Source organism: Carcharhinus amblyrhynchos, chromosome 31 (genome assembly GCF_965287045.1).
Source record: "Carcharhinus amblyrhynchos chromosome 31, sCarAmb.v2.hapA, whole genome shotgun sequence".
NCBI classification, from domain to species: domain Eukaryota; kingdom Metazoa; phylum Chordata; class Chondrichthyes; order Carcharhiniformes; family Carcharhinidae; genus Carcharhinus; species Carcharhinus amblyrhynchos.
Window position 1 is genome coordinate 16,829,444 of NC_137354.1, and position 13,903 is coordinate 16,843,346.

Below are 13,903 nucleotides of genomic sequence, written 5' to 3' on the forward strand. Positions count from 1 at the left end.
CGGGGGATGGGAAATGGGGGGGTGGGGGGGTGGACCACGCCGTGTGGTCTGTTGACCTCAGGCAGAAATTTCCGGTTTTTGCGGCCGGAACATCCCACCCAATGGGTGGACTAAACAAGGGCCGTGGGCCTTCCGCCCCTCTGTGGGAGGAAGCCCCGCCCTCTGGATCTGCAGGCCCATCCAATCAGCTGGCAGCTCCATCAGTCCCAGCTGCCCCAACAGGGCAAAGCCGGAACTGCAGGAGAAGAAGGGAGAAAAGGGTCATGTAGGTTTCGGGTCTTGGGCAGGGAGAAGGGTGTGGGGGAAATGAATTAGGTTTATTGCTGTGTGTGGGTAGTAAAGAAGGATGGGGGCCTTCAATCTTGGGATAGGGGCATGCTATCCCTTGGTCAGCTCATGGAGATTAAACAAAATAAAAACAAAGTATAGTACAGGAACAGGCCCTTTGGCCCTCTAAGCCTGCACCTATCATGATGCCCTAATTAAACTGAAAAAAGCCTCTGCCCTTACTCAGCCCATATCCCATTATTCCCTCCCTATTCATATGCCTCTTAAATGTTGCTAATATGCCAGTTTCCACCACCTCCTCTGGCAGCGTGTTCCAGGCTCCCACCACTCTCTGCATAAAAAATGTCCCTCGCATATCTCCCTTAAAATTTCCCCCTCTAACTTTGAATCTGTGCCCCCTTGTAATTGACACTTCCACCTTGGCAAATATCTTCTGACTATCCACCCTATCTATGCCTCTCATAATTTTGTAGACTTCTATCAGGTTCTCCCCTCAGCCTATGTCTTTCCAGTATAAACAAGCATAATTTATTCAACCTCTCCTCATAGCCAACACCCTCGAGACCAGGCAGCATCCTGGTCAACCTTCTTTGCACCCTTTGTTCTTTCCTTCCCATAGTTCATAAAAGAAAACCAGACTGCCCATCCCTGTGTCGAACCTTACATGGCATGGACAGCATTTTATCAACTGGCTTGACTAAAAGAAATTCAATTGAATCTTGATCATTTGAATGTGCTGGGGGTGGGCTGTCTATTCTGGAACCCATCCACCCATGGGGGAGAACTCAGAGGTGGGCAGGAAGGTGATGGGATGGGCCTATTTTACAATGGCCCTTGCCTAGAACATGGCTGGTGGAGGCACCTCACACATTGGGCCCCCATATTGTCTCCCTGTTTTAGCATCCAATTGCTTCTCCCACATTTCTAAGCATGTGGTCTTGACCACAATCTCTGGAAATCTGTTCCATTGTATTCATCACTCCGTGTGTAAAGGAAAACTCCTGGTCGCTGCCCTCAATATATCTGGATGGCAAGATAGTACTGGGCTAATCGGAAAGACAAACTCCATGTTCTTTACTGCAGTCATGGTTGGACACACTTGCAACTATAACCTGGTCGACTTGTAATTCTGGAGAACACATCATTTCAAAAAGACAGCTGATTCGTTCCCCAAAGTTCCGTCCCTCCAATTGGATGGCCTGCCTTGTGATTCAAGTTTGATTGGCCAGGGTCATCAGGGGTCAAATTGATTCCCAATTCTGCCACCAGATTGGTTGCTCTCTCTTTCTTTCTCTGGTCATCTTCACTGTGGCTAATCATGCTGTTTACTGACTCCCCTCAAGGAATCAGACTTGTAGGCCAGAATTTTCCAGTCCCGCCTGCCATTTCATCTAGACAGTGGTGTCTTTGGATAAAGATGCTTCATTGTGGCTTGAGGAAGACAAGTTGCTAAACATGAGGAGAGATGAGCGAAAGCTCATTCTGGGTGAGAAGCGGACAATGGGAAGCTCTGTTGACCTCCGGTCTCGGGGCAAGTGTGGCTGGAAGATCCTGCCCTTAATCTTTGGCCTGCTGAGAATGGGAAGAGTCCATTTAAAGAAATGGCAAAAGTGCTCATGTAACAGACAAAGGGCTGAATAAAAAGGCAAGAACTAAAGCCTATGCTTTCAACCATAATAGTATAATTCTAGCTTGTATCAATGCATTGGCACCAGGGTGGCACAGTGGTTAGCACTGCTGCCTCACAGTGCCAAGGACCCAGATTTGATTCTGGCCTCGGTACACTACCCGTGTGATGTGTGCACGTTCTCCCTGTGTCTGTGTGGCTTTCCTCCGAGTGCTCCGATTTCCTCCCACACTCCAAAGGTGTGTGGGTTAGGTGGATTGGCCATGCTAAATTGACACTTAGTGCCAGGGGGACTAGCAGAGTAAATATGTGGGGTTGCGGGAGTAGGGCCTGGGTGGGATTGTGGTTAATGCAGATGCGACGGGCCGAATGGCCTCCTTCTGCACTGTAGGGATTCTATGATTGTATGAAGGGTAATTAATTCCCTTCTCTATTTGCAACCTTTTTAGACATTCCTTAATGCTACAGATTAACTATAAATACTACAGGTTCCACACAGCTTGATCTTGGTGCTGTCTTGAGAAGGACGTTACAGACATTTACCCCCCCTCACGTCTCACACTAGAGTTCAATCTCTTGATTAACAGACTGAAAGAATCAGAACAACATCTGCCAAAACCATATGAGTGTTTCTGATTCCAATCAAAACAAGAATGCAACTGTTCAGAAGTCAGGGTGGTCTTGGAAATGCTCCAGATAAGAAATGCGTTGTCTCAATTGTCTTAACGTTGGGAGCTATGGATCAATGTTAATGTTATCAGCTTGTGTTGGCCTTTGCAAATGTGGAATGATGCAAATAGTCTGCACCTGAACTTAGACAAGCACAAGCAATAATAATCCCCTATTCACCTACAATGTTGTTCAGGGACGCTACTGAATGGGTCACCAAATGATTAACATCAGGTGAACATAAAATTAAAACTTTTTCACGCAGGTTGGGTCTGGAATGCTCTGCCTGGAAGTGTGGTGGAGGCAAGTTCATCGAGGCATTCAAGAGGGTATTAGGTGATTACTTGAGTAGAAACAAGGTGCAGGGGTGCTGGCAAGGGAATGGCACTTAGTCATGATGCTCGATAGAGAGCTGGTGCAGCAATGATGGGCCGAATGGCCTCATCAGCACCGCAATAATTCTGTGATAACTTACTTGGACAAAGAAGCCATGTCACAAAGGAGAAGACTGATTAAACCAACTAACTAGTATTATATGAGCCTGTAGAATATTGTGGAATAAAGATGGTATCTTAACAGTTGGTTGAAAACCAGAGAACAAGATGCTTGTGTTATCGAACACCCTAGCTGAGGGTGTATCCCTACCCTTTACATCCATACTGATCCACATACTTAAAAACCTCAAATATGGCATTAGGTAGGTAGCATGGCTGCTTGAAACATTCAATACTTTGCGGTAAAATCTAAAACACAGAGACCCTCCATCATCTGTGGAAGAAACAGAAGGTGCACTGGAATTGTAGAATCCCTACAGTGCCAAAGGAAGCCATTCGGCCCATCGAGTGTACACCGACTCTCTAAGTGTATCTTATACAAACCCTCTCCCATGCCCTATCCCCATAATCCTATACATTTATCGTAGTTAGTCCATCTAATTTACACAACTTGGGACACTAAGGAGCAATTTAGCATGGTCAATCCACCCAACCTGCAAATCTTTGGACACAAAAGGGCAATTTAACATGGCCAATCCACCTAACCTGCACATCTTTGGAGTGTGGGAGGAAACTGGAGCACCCAGAAGAAACTCACGCAGACACGGGGGAGAACATATAAACCCGACACAGAAAATCACCAGAGGTCGGAATTGACCCAGGGTCCCTGGCATTGTGAGGCAGCCGTGCTAACCACTGTGCCACCATGCTGCCCAACTAAAGGCTGGCTGAACAGAGATGTTATCTATTTTGCCATTCAAATCATAGTTTCTCGCAGCTCGAGTTAGCTCTGCCTTGTGGCCAATAACCACCCAAAGTTTCTGCGGCAACTTGTTTGTGAAGGCTGATAAACCTGCTGATAAAGTACAGATGGTACAATATCTCACAAACAACATTAACAATGACTGAATGTACAAGTGCATAACTTGTGATAATTCAACCAGGCAAACTTTCATTTCAGCCAAAGCAGTTCACAGTTGACAGATCCTTTCTCTGTGCATGGCTCTTTTGCTACACATGGTATAGTCAGCTATACATTCAGCACAGCTCCTCTGCGAGATAACCAAGGGCTCCAGGAGCACACATGGCATAACTTAAGCAACACTCAGACTGTCAAGAAAGATTGGAGATGATTTATCCACCTAAGCTATTTTGTTAAGTTATACATGACACGTTAAAGCAAAATGCATTCAACTCAAAAACTCCACAATCTTGCTTCCAACTCCAATTAATTGTACCCGGTTATTCTTGTTCACAATTCAGGGTTTACATGTCGACGTTGGAGAGATCTCTTTGAATTCTCTCCTTGGATTTTGAAAATAAGTGAGAGGTGAACTTACCATCACTGTATTCTTTCTCCCGGTCGCAGTCGGAGAACTTGCATTCCTTATTGTTTCTTCTTGATTTGACCAGTGAATGCTTTTCCTACAGTTCAGGGCAGCTGCGGTGAAAAGCAAGTGATTTCTGTTACTCTTTCTGTGCCATCTTAACCACACTCAAAAGCGTTTTTGAATAGAAAGGTACTCGCCAGATCTGCTGAAAACCTTGTAGGAGCCACGGGCCGGGACTGGGAAAAAAAAATATTTTCAGGGGGTGTCAGGGTCAGTGAGTGGTACTTAAATAGACTCCAGGAAAGCAGAAACCAAAAAAGAGTTGATGAGATGGGGAAGCGAGTACAGGATTGCGATACTGTCAGTGTCGAGTATCACACAGATGAAACAAACAGGCCTGTCAGCTATTTTTATATTTGGGTAGTTATTTAGATGGGCAACTTACTCTATCTTCTAGAATGAATGTCTCGGCCCTGTCGAAAACAATCTCAAGCCGACCAAAACCATGACAAATGCTTTCGGATCTGGACGTGCTTTAATTTTCAAACAACTTGTTTTCGCGTGCAGATAAAGGAGCAGAGGCCAGGGCAGCACATGATCCCTGGTTGATTTTCTGCTCTCTAAATAGAAACCTTGCATCACCAGGTCAAAACGAGTGTGGCCGTACCTTTGCCAGTACAACAGTCATCCGCAGGGACAAGATTTGAATTTTCCAGTGCAGCCCACTGCTTTGTCACCTTGCTGTGAATGAAAAGCCCAAGGTTAACAGGGGATAATTCTGTGTTGTGCTGTGCTGTGAATCCATTCTTGCGCCACCGTTTTTGTTATGAGGGAGCTGGGCATTTAATATCAGGCTCTTGAATTGTAAAATTGGTACCGAATATGCATTATTAGCAAGGATTGTGTACTGAGCACCATTTTTAGAGCTGAACTTCAGAGCAATCTCCTGTATTTGTGTGTGTGTGTGTGTGTGTGTGCTGTGTAGGCACTGCAATCAATTCAGAAAAGGAACTGAGGGACCAGTTGCCTTTAAGTTTCAGACACTTACCTCTCAGCTGAGAAGGTCAGAAGACCTGTTCAGGATATCTCAAGTAGAGGAACAGCACACTTTCCAGTGCACTGCTTGGTCTAGTAATCTACCATCAGCACCCCCCTCACCTCCCTCCCCACAGCCCTATATGCAGACAAGCAATACTATAATAGGCGATAGCTACAGTGACTAAGTTTCCCCAGGGCCCTCAGTATAGTGATCTCACAGTATGGGTTGACGGACAGTCACACATGTGCTGTAGGATTATGGGGTAGGGTGGGGAGAACGAAAGTGATTCAACATCAGTCAGTGATCCACGAACGGAGGATTTATCCACTCCTAGATCTCTGCCGCACAGTTCTAATCACAGACTGCCTCAGCTCCCAAGTATCAACAGCCGCTCCCAATCGGAACGGCCGAGGATGGACAGGTTTCATTTAGACAGCGGCGTCTTTGGGTAAAGATGTTTCGTGGTGGTTTGAGGAAGACAAGTTGCTGAGCCTGTGGAGGGACGAGCGGAAGCTCAAAGAGATGGCTTCAAAAGTGAATGCTAAGGGGGATGGAGAGGCTGAGGAATTTAGACGGGAAGGGTGGCACAATGGTTAGCACTGTGGCCTCACAGAGCCAGGGACCCGGGTTCAATTCCTGGCTTGGGTCACTGTCTGTGTGGAGTTTATACATTCTCCTTGTGCCTGTGTGAGTTTCCTCCGGGTGCTCCGGTTTCCACTCACGGTCCATTGCGGGTTAGGTGGATTGGCCATGCTAAATTGTCCCTTAGTGTCTAAAGATGTGTTGGATAGGTTTATTGGCCATGTTAAGTTGTCCCTTAGTGTCTAAAGATGTGCAGGTTAGGTGGATTAGCCTTGCTAAATTTCCCCTTAATGTTTAAAAATGCACAGATTAGGTGGATTGGTCATGCTAAATTGCCCCCTAATGCTTAAAGATGTGTAGGTTAGGTGGATTGGCCATGCTATATTACACTTTAATGTTTAAAGATGTGCAGATTAGGTGGATTGGCCATGCTATATTACCCTTTAATGTTTAAAGATGTGCAGATTAGGTGGATTGGTCATGCTAAATTGCCCCTTAGTGTTCAAAGGTGTGCAGGTTCAGGGGACTAGCCATTGTAAATGCACAGGGTTACATGATAGAATGATGGAGAAGGCCAGGGTGGGACATTCATTCGGAGAGTTTATGCAGACTCGATGGGCCAAATGGCCTCTTTTTGCACTGTAAGGGATTCTGGTCACCGAAAGGCATTAGTGAGTGTCTGGAAGAAAAGCAAAATGGAATTTGGGCTGAAAGAAGGTCACATCAGTTCATAGTCATGTTCTCTACACATACAAGTTGCATTATGGGGATGAATGTTTGCAAGGTTTCTCCCACTTGCCCATCGGGCGATGCAGCATTTCTCTTGCATTTTGTTCCCAATTTTCCCACAAATTGTCTGTGAAAATATGACAGATGAGTAGGAATAGCCCCACAGAAATTCACCCCCTTGTGTATCGAGGACTCGATAACTGAGGTGTTAAATAGGATTGAAGGATTTGGCAGGGTGGAGAGGCAGAAAGTATTTCCTCTGGTGGGGGAGGACAGAACGGTGGAACGAAACCTGAAGCTAGACCACTGAGGGGCGATTTTCAGTGGGCCATTTATTTTGATTAACGTTAGTGGAAATCTGGTCCTCCCGCCACCCCCCCCCCCCCCACCCCCCCAACCCTGGCTGGAATGGGATGGGGTGAGGGGGGTGGGTTGGGATGTTGTCTAATGGTAATGACAAAATTTATCTTCTGTATGGGTATTGCGGGATATGGAATCAAGGCAAGCAAGTGGACTCAAAATGCAGGTCAGTCACGATCTAGTTTTGGGGAACAGGTTTGAGGGGCTGAATGGCCTACTCGCGTCGCCAAGTTTGGTTGATCCAAGCTGATTTATTTCTCGGCTGATTTGATTGTTACACAATGGACCCCATGACTGCACACTTGAGTCGAACAATGCTTTGCAGAAATCTCTGGGAATTACTGCAAATATTAGTTTGGGATGAAATGTTTTTGACTACACTCTACACCTATGGAACAAATGGGAGTGCCCAGGAGCACAGACCAGGAAATCATGGGAAGTTCCTCCATGAGTTTACCTCCAATTTAACACTGTCTAATTCTCAGGGATGGGATGGAGTAAGGTGAAGGAAGGCGGGGTGGGGGAAAGGTGGGGGCGGGTGTTGTTGGAGTTGGGGGAGAGGGGTGCTGGCCCTTGGCAAGGACTCATTTTTGGGTAAAGGCTCTCCCCCTCCTTTGGGTCCATGTCCTGAGAGAGCATTGGCAACCATGGATGTCCATTGGATTGGTCCATCATTATGGCCGGCAAAGTACAGCAGTGGTTTGCAACTACCTTCTAGAGAACTGCCGAGTGGGAAACTTTTCCCACTTCCTACCCCTGTGAAATCAGGTGTCTTGGAAGGATTTGCAGGCCGATAGTCAACCCGTTTGACTACATTAGAACAGAAGCACATAAGATCTAGGAGCAGGACTAGGTCATGTGGCCCCTCGAGCCTGCTCCGCCATTGCATAAGATCATGTCTGACCTTCTCGTGGTTTAGCTCCATTTACCTCAACATAATCCTTAATTCCTTTGCTGTTCAAAAATTTATCTATCCTTGCTTTAAAAACATTCAATGAGGTAGCCTCAACTGCTTCATTGGGTAGGGAATTCCACAGATTCACAACCCTTTGTGTGAAGAAGTTCCTCCTCAACTCAGTCCTAAATCTTATTTTGAGGCCATGCCCCCTAGTTCTGGTTTCACCAGCCAGTGGAAACAACCTCCCTGCTTCTATCTTATCTCTTCCCTTCATATCTTATATGCTTCTGTGAGATCTCCTCTCATTCTTCCGAATTCCAATGAGTGTAGCCCCAGTCTAAGTCTCTCTTCAGAAGCCAACCCTCTCAACTCCGGAATCAACCTAGTGAATCTCCTCTGCACCCCCTCCAGTGCCAGTATACCCTTTCTCAAATATGCATGCACCTTCCTTGACTGTCAGATCATGAGTCAGGGCTTGAACCCATCACATCTGGTTTGGAGTTGGGGACGTTACCAGGGCGGCATGATGGCACAGCGGTTAGCACTGCTGCCTCACAGCGCCAGGGACCTGGGTTCGATTCCCGGCTTGGGTGAGCAGTGAGGTGCTTTGGAATGTCCTGAAGACACGTCTGTGGCGGAGGGGCTGCGTCACTGGACGAGGGAGTGGGCCAAACCGAACAGACAAATAAACTGATGTTGGGATGGTGGGATTAACAGCATGAAAGGAAGGATGACAGAGGGAGACAGCTGAGGGAACTTGAAGAGCTCGAACAAATCGTATCATATCTGTGGTCAGTCTGGTTATGACAACTGACTAACAAATTGGATCATATTTCTGGTCATTCTTTTTCATACTGAGCTCCAGTCCTCTGTTAGAAGGTGATAATCTCCTGTTAATCCTCGTGTACCGTCCCTGCGTGAGGTTATGCAGCACAAAAAATATCCACAACTCACATTCTTCACCCGCATCTTAAATATCGTTTCGCCGGTTCTTAGGTTCCCACTGCCTGCTTGGCACATGTTCCTTCCATTAGAATGAGACAGGCATTCTAAATTTACCACCGCTACTCCGTAATTGTCCATCATGATAAGCGGTTGTTGAAGGCGGAACAGGTCATGGAATAGAATTAGTACTGAAGGAGGCCATTCGGCCTCCAGTCCATCTGTGGGGATACTGTTCGGCAGAAGCGAGGGAAGGAAAGACTGCTCGATATGCACTCAGGACTGGAAGGCCCAGCTGCGTGTGGGGACGGGGGTACTAGGGGGCAAAAGTTTAAGGTGTGGGGGGCAAGGTTTAAAGGAGATGTACGAGGCAAGTTTGTTATGCAGTGGGTGGTGGGTATTTGGAACTCGCTGCCGGGAAAGGTGGTGGAAGGAGATACGGTAGTGACTTTTAAGGGGCAAATCCATGAATAGGATGGGAATAAAGGGATATGGTCCCCGGAAGGGGAGGCGGTTTTAGGGTAGCATGGTCAGTGCAGGTTTGGAGGGCCGAAGGGCCTGTTCCTCTGCTGTAATTTTTTTGTGCTTTGTACAATTAGCTCAAATTGCACTGACCAATAGCTGCCGCAGGGAAAGATTTAATGACCTCATAACGGTGCCTTAGGTCATTCAGTTGCTAATGCACATTGAACCATAGAAACATTATGGCACAGAAAGAGGCCATTCAGCCCATCGTATCCGTGCTGGCCAACGAAGAGAGAGAAAAAAAACTGGCCGCATATTTTAAAGTTTATTTCTTAGTGTCACAAGTAGGCTTACATTAACACTGCAATGAAGTCACTGTGAAAATCCCCTAGTCGCCACACTCTGGCGCCTGTTGGGTACGCCTGAGGGGGAGCTTAACATGGCCAATGCACCTAACCAGCCTCTCAGTTGCAGTCTAGTAACAATATATGACACAAGTCCAGCTTCTTAACAAACTCACTTTATTTTCCTTTTACAACTCCACATACGTGCGCCCAACACAACCTGGAACCTCGGTGAGAACTTTTAAACAATTCAGGCTGTGGGAGGAAACCAGCGCACCCCCACACCCACACCCACACAGGGAGAACGCACAGACTCCGCACGGACAGTGACCCAAGCCAAGACTCGAACCCGGGTCCCTGGCGCTGTGAGGCAGCAGTGCTAACCACTGTGCCACCATGCTGGCCCACCAGCTAGATCAGACCTAGGCCTGAACATCACTCAATAGTCAGTGAACAAACAATTACAATATCCAAAGGAGCCCTTTACGATTTGCTCCAGTGTGAGAAGGTTTTGGAGAGGGGAATTTCAACCATGCAGCAGGCTAAATAATATGTTTTGATATTCTTCATGAGGAACATGGGAATACTATCCACAATTAGATTTATGACTTAGTTGAAAGGCAGACTGACAAATACTTACACAGACCAAATGTAAGGGACACATCTGCCATGAGTTAATCAGATTATAATTGGGAATGATTTAAGGAGATTTCTAGCTACCCTAGAATGACTTGTTGCATGGAGCCTTATTTTTCCATTGCCTTTTCAATAGAAGCCCTATAAGTAATGCCCATTTATCCTGAGAACATAAACTCTTAGCTAATGCTTCAATCGTGCTTGTTCAGTGAGCCACATCAGAGGTATTAGGACAGCTGTCCAAAAGCTTGGTCAGAGGTAGGATTTAAATAGTGACTGGGGTACACCGAGGGAGAATTTATCATGGCCAATGCACCTAACCAGCACGTCTTTCGGACTGTGGGAGGAAACCGGTGGAAACCCACACAGACACGGGGAGAACGTGCAGAGTCTGCACAGACAGTGACCCGAGCCAGGAATCAAGCCTGGTCCCTGGCACTGTGAGGCAGCAGCGCTAACCACTGTGGCGCCCACATTAAGGCCCTTCAAGATGTGTTCCTTCAAGAGACCTAACCCTGATTTTCAGAGGCAGTGCTGCTGACACGAGGATTTATTAATGACGGACTATTGAGTATTAAATGGGGCTCGCTCGGTCACACATCGAATTCTTTACACAACGACCGGAATTTCACCTGCCCACCACGGCAATCGGAGCGGGCGAAGGGTGGAGCGTTGGATGGTCTATTGGTCTTGGGTGGGATTTTATGGTTTGGGGATGAGCGAGGCCATAAAACCCCCCTGCCTGATGTGTAGTTTCTTAGCTGCAGAGAGGCTCCCAATGCTGAATGATGATCAAAGAGAGCCCCCTCGCTGAGTTGAGTGAATTAAGACGAGGCTCCATTCCCAATCCCAGCATTTACCTCATGTGACTGGCTTGGTTTAATCTCAAAGGAACTTTGTAGTAGTTTTTGCTGCTGAGGTGCACCAATTTACGTGAACTGGTTGCAGTCTCATCTCTCTCCTTCTGCATTCAATGCTGCTCGCTTCAGTTTTCTTCTCTTCCGCTCCTGCACTTTTGCCGATGCCTTCAGTTCTCCAAACCCACACTTTGCTGGCGTCTTGCCAACTACCTCCACGTTAAAGGTCTCACCAAAGATGGCAGGGGGACTGTCTGTTCCCTGAGTCCTGTCGGAGTTGGATGAGGAAGAGCTATTCCAGAGTGTAATGCCAGTCACAGGCCCAGAGGCAGTTCACTCTCATTAATACCTGTGTTCAAAGACTGGGTCACTGATTCTGGGTGTCTCGGTTGGTCTCTGCCCTCTCTGGGTCAGTGCAGGCAGACCACAAGAATGCTCGGCAATAGCCCTGTTGTGTGGACTGCTCAGATGTAATGATGTGATACATTCTCGTCAAAAACCCCATCACTGTCTGCTGTAGTTCTACCATCTTAAGAGGCATGCACAGCGAGTGGGCTTCCAAGGAGAGGGTGAAGAGAAGAAACATAGCATAGGTAGATTTATGATCTTATAATTCTCAGAACCAGAGTAGGCCATTCAGCCCCTCGAGCCTGCTCCGCCATTCAGTAATATCTTGGGCTGATCTGATTGGGGCTCCTTCCTGCCTGTCTCCTTTCCCTTACCGCTGGAAAATCTGTCAAACTCAGCCACAACTATATTCAATGACCCAGGCTTCACTGCTCTGCAACACTCAAGAAGCTCAAGACCATCCAGGACAAAGCAGCCCACTTGACTGGCACCGCATTCACAAACATTCATTCCCTCCATCACCGACGCTCAGTAGCAGCAGTGTGTACCATCTACAAGATGCACTGCAGCAATTCACCAAAGATCATTAGACAGCACCTTCCAAACCCATGACCACTTCCATCTAGAAGGACAAGTGCAGCAGATACATGGGAACACCATCACCTGCAAGTTCCCCTCCAAGCCACTTACCTTCCTGACTTGGAAATATATCGCCATTCCTTCACAGTCGCTGGGTCAAAATCCTGGAATTCCCTCCCTAATGGCATTGTGGGTCAACCCACAGCACGGGGACTGCAGCGATTCCAGAAGGCAGCTCACCACCACCTTCTCAAGGGGCAACTAGGGATGGGCAATAAATGCTGGCCCAGCCAGCGACACCCATGTCCCATGAATAAATGAAAAAAGTAATCAAGTCTTTACAAGTACAGACAATGCGAGTGGAGAGAGGGTTAAGCACAGGTTAAAGAAGTGTGAATTGTCTTCAGCCAGGACAGCTAGTGAGATTTGCAAGCTCAGGCAAGCTGTGGGGGTTACAGATAGTGTGACATTGAACTCAAGATCCCAGTTGAGGCCATCCTCATGTGTGCGGAACTTGGCTTTAAGTTTCTGCTCAGCGATTCTGCGTCGTGAAGGCCGCCTTGGAGAACGCTTACCCGAAGGTCAGAGGCTGAGTGCCTGTGACTGCTAAAGTGTTCCCCAACAGGAAGAGAACACTAGTGATTGTCGAGTGGTGTCCAATGCGTTGGGACATCCTTTCCTGCAGCGTATGAGGTAGCAACCTGTCTGTACCTGTAAAGACTTGATTACCTGTAAATACGTGCATTCCAACCATTAACTTGCAACTGAGTCTCTGTCTATATATGCTGTGTTTGTGAACCCAACTCTCCACTCAACTGATGAAGGAGCAGTGCTCCAAAAGCTCGTGATACCAAATAAACCTGTTGGGCTTTAACCTGATGTTGTGAGACGTCTTTCAGAGCCCACCCCAGTCCAATGCCGGCATCTCCATCTCTGTTTATCATGTGTGGAAGAGGAATTTATAGTGGGAAGAGTTGACAAAAGTTGGTTGATGACTGCACTTGCCATCGTTGTGTGGCTATGACCTGGGATAATGATTACACGGCTCTTGGGATGAGCATTTGGATTGGTCTGTACTTTAAGTTTAGAAATGGTTTCGGTGTTGGAAATCACAAGCAGGTTAGCTTCTCTCCAGAAGGCTCAGAGCAATGGAAGCTTTTGCCTTAGATATCCCGTGCTTTGTCCCTTCCCACATGTAAGATGATTCTTTGAATTTGCAGTTCTAAATCACTAACAAAAGAAGCAATTGGCCCATTAGGTCATTACCAATTATCACTGATATTGCACTGTTACTTTTAACTCTTTGGAAAAAAAAACAAGATTTTTGACACTCAGTGCAAATAGCACTTACATCTCTGTACATTCTCTGTATCAATTTCCATTACATCCCTCTAGTCGGACCATTTGCGAGAGCTAAGATGTTATTTATAGAATTACATGTCAGATAATGGGATGACAATCGCAATGCTTCGTGTCTGCATTCCAGGCTTGGGATGGGCACTGAACAGTGGGATAAACAGCCCAAACTGCAGAAGTGCTGCCCGAACTTCACTTTCTCCCGCATTTCCCCACCCACAGCCTGCACCAACTGCAATATTTCAGGCCTTATCTGAGGGCCGCTACCAATGAAGCAAGCAGCCCAAAATTGAAGCCTTTACTTGGGCACCCTGTGAAGGCACTATAGTAGGAGGGTCTGGTATATACAGGGTTAATGC

At 46.9% G+C, this 13,903-nt stretch overlaps 1 protein-coding gene across 3 annotated transcripts in view; it reads right to left on the reverse strand.

The window, feature by feature from the left end:
* The window catches only part of c31h10orf71 (chromosome 31 C10orf71 homolog), a 77,203-nt gene that overhangs the window by 56,909 nt on the left and 6,391 nt on the right, over nt 1-13,903 (reverse strand). Inside the window, exons 1-2 of one of the 3 annotated variants that reach the window (XM_080215751.1) lie at nt 5,458-5,530; nt 4,419-4,519 (exon numbers count right to left, since the gene is read on the reverse strand). The gene's annotated coding sequence lies outside the window, so the exon portion shown is untranslated. Of the gene's footprint in view, nt 1-4,418; nt 4,520-4,854; nt 4,953-5,457; nt 5,531-13,903 lie in introns of those variants that run through there. The other 2 variants (XM_080215752.1, XM_080215750.1) reach the window with 2 other exon arrangements.